Below are 6,272 nucleotides of genomic sequence, written 5' to 3' on the forward strand. Positions count from 1 at the left end.
AACAGATGCACAGACAAGCACTGACTTCAGTGGAGCTGCAAGGCTGATTTTGGCTTGAATTCTGTGAAGTACTTTCAAAGCAGGAGCATACTGCATACAAATGAGCGTTAAATAATTCGCATCATTAAGAGAGCTCTGAGCAGCTCATCTGGACTTTGAAAAAAGCTAAAGTAAATGTACATTGTTTGAATACCATTAGGGACAGTCATTAACTAGCATTAAGATGTCTACAGTATCTACACTTGGTGCTGTAATAAGAGACCCATCCTCCTTTTCCAGGTTATTTTCTTTATTGATTTGTAGAATTTCTTATACACAAGCTTTAAAGTGCCACAGAGCTCAGCAATTCATGTGGGAACACCCATTAAAGAACCATACAATTACTGCTTTTTTATATCGCTTCTTTTAATTTTGGATTTATAGAAGCATAGTCTTATTTGTTTGGTGTAGATACCATAGACAATTTAAACACCAATGTATATCCAAGAAACAAAGACACATATAGGTAAATGGATTTATCCAGGGTGACACAGAAGGACACAGTGCAACAGAAATAGACTCTGGGGTCTGGATGCCCAATTTCCTGGTTTAACCATTTCAGTTGATCAGCACTAAGTAGAGCTGCTGTAGGACTACGATAAACTATTGCCTCATCCCATATCTCACATGCTTGAAATAATGCTCCAGAAGTAGCAGGGACAGTATAGAACAGGTCAGGTGAAGAATACAAGTTGTGCAAAGAACCAAAGGTACACTATCGTTTAAAGCAGTTGAAGGTGTTCAAGTGCCTCAGCTGCAGGAGTTGATGAGTGATGGAATACTGAGAGCTAAATATGTGCAGCAAAGTGCATAGGGGGAGGCAGGGGCAGGCAACAGCCTACAGGCAGTTGAAGGGGAGCTGGAAGGAATCTTTAATGAAGGCAGAAATCGCTTTGGGTGAGTCAGAATATTGGTATTCACAAAGAGAATTGAGAACAGGCAAAAATAAATAAAGCTGAAAGCAAAATCCAAAGGCCAAATCCCTTTCAATAGCCAGAACACTGATATAATCTGAGCAACCAAACAACAGGTCCTTGTGAAAACCTCTCCCCAGCTACTTCCTGCACACCAGCCTCTCTCCTCGGCTGGCGATGGCTGCAAGCAGCTCCCACTGCCCAAGCCAGGGAGCTTTGCAGGCTGCCATTGTACTGACACCATTTTTCTTGCAAAACGCAGCCCTGGTGGTCTTCCCTCCACACCCCCAGCCCTTGGCTTCCCCGTGACATCTCAACTAGCGCATTGTGTAACTTCACAAGCTTCCCTTGAGCCCTGAGCAGCTCAGCTCAGCTTTCATTTGCTGCCAGCTTTTGTACATGTCACAGGCACACACATCGGTCACTGACAGATTCAAAGTCGCAGTAGTTTTATTTATGTGGGGATTTATGCTAGCCAACTTCCAGATCTGCTGCCATCAGCCGGAAATGTATGCATGCAGCTTTTAACTTAAAACCCAAGTTCTACAAGTTTTACAGCGAAGACTGAAAAACAGGTTAGTTTCATTTTTTTCTACAAGTGTGGTGGCTTTCTGCCTTTTTAAATTTTCCATTAATGAGTAGTCAAAGAAGTTACAGTTATGTATATTGGAACTGAGATCAGTAAGACTGAAGAACAGGAGACTTCCTGACAGTAAGATCTATTAGTCAATGGAGTAGTCTCCCAAAGGAGGCAACAGGAGCACAAGAAGTGCTTTAGCAGAGCCAGTATTAAGTGCTCCAAGTGATGCAGCCAACTCCTAGAGGATTGCCACGAGCCACACGGCCTTCAGCAATGCCGGATGCCTGCCATTAGCCTGCTAATGCACATCCTGGCTTGGCCGATTGCTATTTGGGAATAGCTCATTGACTTAAAATTTCATTAACAAGAAAGTATTAGAAGACAATTTTCTAATGGTAGGGGCAAACCTTTGCAATATATCTTCCCATTACAAATGGTGACTATTAGTAGGGGGAAGAAATGAACAGTTTTCATTAGTATTTATATTAGGATTTATTCATTAAACTTTCCTTAAACTACTTCAAAGTAAAAAAGACTAAAATGCTTGGATCCCCTCTTTGCCTCTTTTATCCTGCAGAAAACAGCCACTTTCCAATCTCTTGCTAGCATTACCAAATAAATGAAAAAGTAAAAAGGCCTTAAGGTTGAGAATACATATCCATAATTTCTTTACATTAGAAGGCAGACAAAACCAAGACACAAACTTGTGCTAAACTTAAGGCCAAAAACAGCCCTGTAAATATTTCCAGGAGCAAGAACATAATGGAGGGAAAAAAAAATAGATTAAACAGTTTTTCAAAGATTCTAATGTCAGTCCAAAACCAAGCACTTGAAATGTTTTCCTCATAATCTTCTGGTTAGTATACACTGCACTGTGTAGCAGGAATATTGTTTCAACTGTTCAGCCCTAACTTCCAAACGTGCAGTGTTTAGACTTTAAATATAACCTTAATACTGAATGTCTAGAGTTTGATGTTTACTTTAGTATCCTCATCAATCACCAGTACAGGCAATCAGCTTTAGATCAGTAGTAAGAGGAAGGTCTGTCTATGTATGATTTGGTATTTCTAACATTTTGAAGACATGAAAATCCATTGAAGGGTGGGACAGAGAGAGGAAGAGGATTACTTTTTAAAAGCAGACTCACCAACGCAACAGCAAAGTTTGCCTGCACTGCTGAATTTGACCTTTGCCTCAACTGCAACATTTAATTTCTTCAGAAAGATACAAGACTTCAGGTGATTGATATGACAGAAAGGGGCAATTGGCAAAACCATTTCATCATCTAATTCATTCTCCCATCCGGAGCCCCTCAATAGCAAGGGGTTCAACAGGAGCAGTGCTAAAGCAGCTGTGCTCCAGAGAGAGCCTTTTGGGAGTCAACACTAAGGACATGGTACCTTTAAAGACCAACGACATTTGGCCAGTTAAGTCTGTCAGGGAAAACTCTTGACACGCGTCCACGCTTCACCCCATTCCAGTCATTCCAGCTGCTGGAAGAGTTGTGTGGAATTAGCTGCATCAACAGAAAGCAATTGGGTGAAATATCTGACATCTATGGCCCAACGTTACCCGTGCCTGTCTGTAACCCAACATTTAGATCCGTCGTTAGCAGCCTGGCTTAATTATAACTTAGAACTTCTTCAAGCATAGACTTTGCACAAGATTTTAAATAACTATAATTAATTATACAGAAAGCCTGCAGTGTCTTCTGGTCCATTGTTAAATTTTTTTCTCTTTTCCCCACACTGACACCAGAACATGGTTTTGTAAAGGACCTGGGCTGGAGACTAAAAGAGAGGTATCTCTTACAGCCTGAAAAACACACAGAGAAATACCTTTTATGTCTTATATAAAAGAGAAACAAGGTTCCAGATTTTTAAAATCTCAACTAAGATATGCAAAAAGGAGTATTATTGTAACCTATACCTGTTTAGTCCCACTCTTTACAGTAATTATTTCTTTCCTGCCTCCAACGTAATAGCTTTTTGCACTCTTCCCTAATTACTGCTGCTGGCCGTTATCAGAGTTCTCGTATTGGACTGCTATACCCCAGTCTGAACCAACTACTTGAATTTTAACCAGTAAAAAGCAAAACACAGAATTAGTGCCAGAAGCACTGCAACTTCTTAAAAGATACAGGGAAGGAATTTGCATTATCATGCAAATAAATTTTTCCCACTCAGCTTTCCAGTGCCTACTTGCAAGATGAAAATATTATAGGAATGACACAATATGCAGAGAGCTCTTTTGAACCAGTTGTGGCAATGGGCAGCATCACAAATCTTTTCCTATTGCTTTTTGCTTTGCTTTGGCCAAAGGAAAGAGGGAGCCCTCTAGGGGTAGAAACACAAAGCCCTGAAGGAGTATTCAAGGCACCTGCAAACAATTTGCCTTTTCCATACCAAGACCCTCCTGCCTTACCTTCAGATAGGAGAAGTTCCCTGTCATGTGCAAGGACTCAGAAGTCGACAGTTCAACACAGAAAAATCAGGCTGGGTAGGAGGAGGTTACAGGCTCCTTCCTGGAAGTGCTTACTCTACAGCCTAGAATATGATGTGGGAAGTAAGTCTCTTCTATTGTTTGTGCAATCTTTTTCAGGGAACATAGAACATCACCGAACTGTAGACTAAAGTACTGTAGCTAGTCTGGCCCACCACAACATAGCTAGAATTTTTTTCTTTTAGGCTATGCAAAAGACTTGGTTTTGCCTTATTATATGCCCCAAGCATACAATGAGCTCTTGTATAAAATGAGCAGGTTTATGTTTGTTGAGGCATGTTCAAAATATTTCTTTCCAAGAGCTACTTCAGTGTGAAGGCTAGATAACAGCTGCACCATTTAAACATTTAAATATTTTCTCTTTCTAATGAGAACTTAAGATTCTTTCCAAACAGCTCAACATAACAACATGAGAATGTGACAAACCCAAACTTCAAAACAATTTAACTCCAGTAAAAACAAAAAAAAAACAAAACCAAAATGCAAGTATCAAAAAGCATCTAACAACGTATTAATAATTAGTTGTAGTGCAACAGGTAACAGATTTTGTTAGATATTCAAACCAGAAAAGTTCAAGAACAGCTTAACACTTTGAAAAAAACAAGGGTGTTTTTTTAATATAAGGGATATTGACTGTAAGGCATCTGCACAGTTACATGTGCAAAATTGCATTATTGGTCTGGTGAAACAGGTAAATACTCATCACAGTCTCTACACGTATTTTACAAGCAACTTTCTGCATGCCGTATTCAAGGTTATACTTGATTTGTTAAAAAAAAAAAATTAAAAATTAGAGACAGCAACATGAAAGCCTATAATCTACATTAGTGCTACTTGAATAGCAAACTTGATTTAGATGCAGAAAATGTTTTGTCTGGCCCTTGCCAAAGAACAGAGACATGTCAAGTCTGCACTACTAGAGAAGGGACCCTATTTCTTAAAGTTCTCCTTGTCTCTGAAGAAGCCATTCTGCTCACTCCATTTCCCAGGTGTAGAGGACAGGCATTTCCAGACTGATCTGGTAGAACTGAAGAATTAATTTCTGCATAGCAACCCCCAGTAAAGTTTCCCAGAGAACCTGGATGAAACCAGCAAATACTTGTCAAGGTAAACTGAGCAGCTCTTCAATTAAATAGCCCTCATTTGTGTTATAAGTCACTAATTCAGGCTGAAACAGAAATATCTGCCTCATCATCACTGTTATTTCATGACTTTCTACAGCCTAGGAAATGAGTCGCTACGGATTTCACAGGACATTGTCTGCAAAGAAACATACACCAAACGGGGATGGTTAAATGACTGTTATTCTTTGCTCAAACAACTGAGGTGGATAATCCTTCTGTGTCGTGAACCTCATCAATGGCATATAAGTTTAGCTTTATATAGCTTTAAAGCAAAGTTTTACATTCATTTCCATGGGTTTAGTGATTGCTTCTTGCTCAAGCCCACCAGCAACAGAGACTGCAGATGACTGATATCACAGAGCAGAAGGTTGGCTACAAGCCCCATGTTGAACACATGGTCTACTGGAGATCTGCTAGATGAAGAAGAAAACATTCATGAGTAAGTCAGCACAGCTAACAAGAATCAGCAATGTCTGGATCTCACCTCCTACTAACCAAAAGGAGGCAGTAAAGCCAGTGTTGGGCACCAGTGAGGAGAAACAATAGCCATGTCCAGTCCTGTTCTCTGCTGCAGCTGGAATGGGCTCAGACCTAAGGAAGATGGCACCCTCTGTTAGGAAGCACCAAAGATCCCTACAAGACACTGGAGTGATTTTGTTCAGCTCTGTTATCAGCAAAGTGTTGCTGTAGTTGCCTTTGGATTGTGGAGTTACCTGGATGATGGATTCCCACAGTTACTTTACATAATCAAGAAAGAACAGCAGCCATTGGCTCACCAGGGAGCATAAGCAATAGCTAAGTGAATCACAGGCTAGGAAACTGCTGCTAAACCTAGTCAAGCAAATCCCCACCCCACACTTTTCTGAGAATTTGCTACTTTTCTAGAGATTATTACTAGTGAATTTTCACCCCTGGAATTCTTACTGCTAAAAAAAGCCCGAAAACAAAAGCAAAAAAACAACCCAAACCTAAACCAACAAAACATTTAGAGCCATGAAATGGAAGCTATTTTCAGGAGATCTGAGGTTTGATCTGAAGTAGGTTCAAGTATGCCCACAGCATCTTGAACAAAATCTGCTTGATGATAGATTATGTTTATCCTTATTTTTGTAT

Source organism: Tyto alba, unplaced genomic scaffold (assembly GCF_018691265.1).
Source record: "Tyto alba isolate M040663 unplaced genomic scaffold, T.alba_DEE_v4.0 Super-Scaffold_44, whole genome shotgun sequence".
NCBI lineage: Eukaryota > Metazoa > Chordata > Aves > Strigiformes > Tytonidae > Tyto > Tyto alba.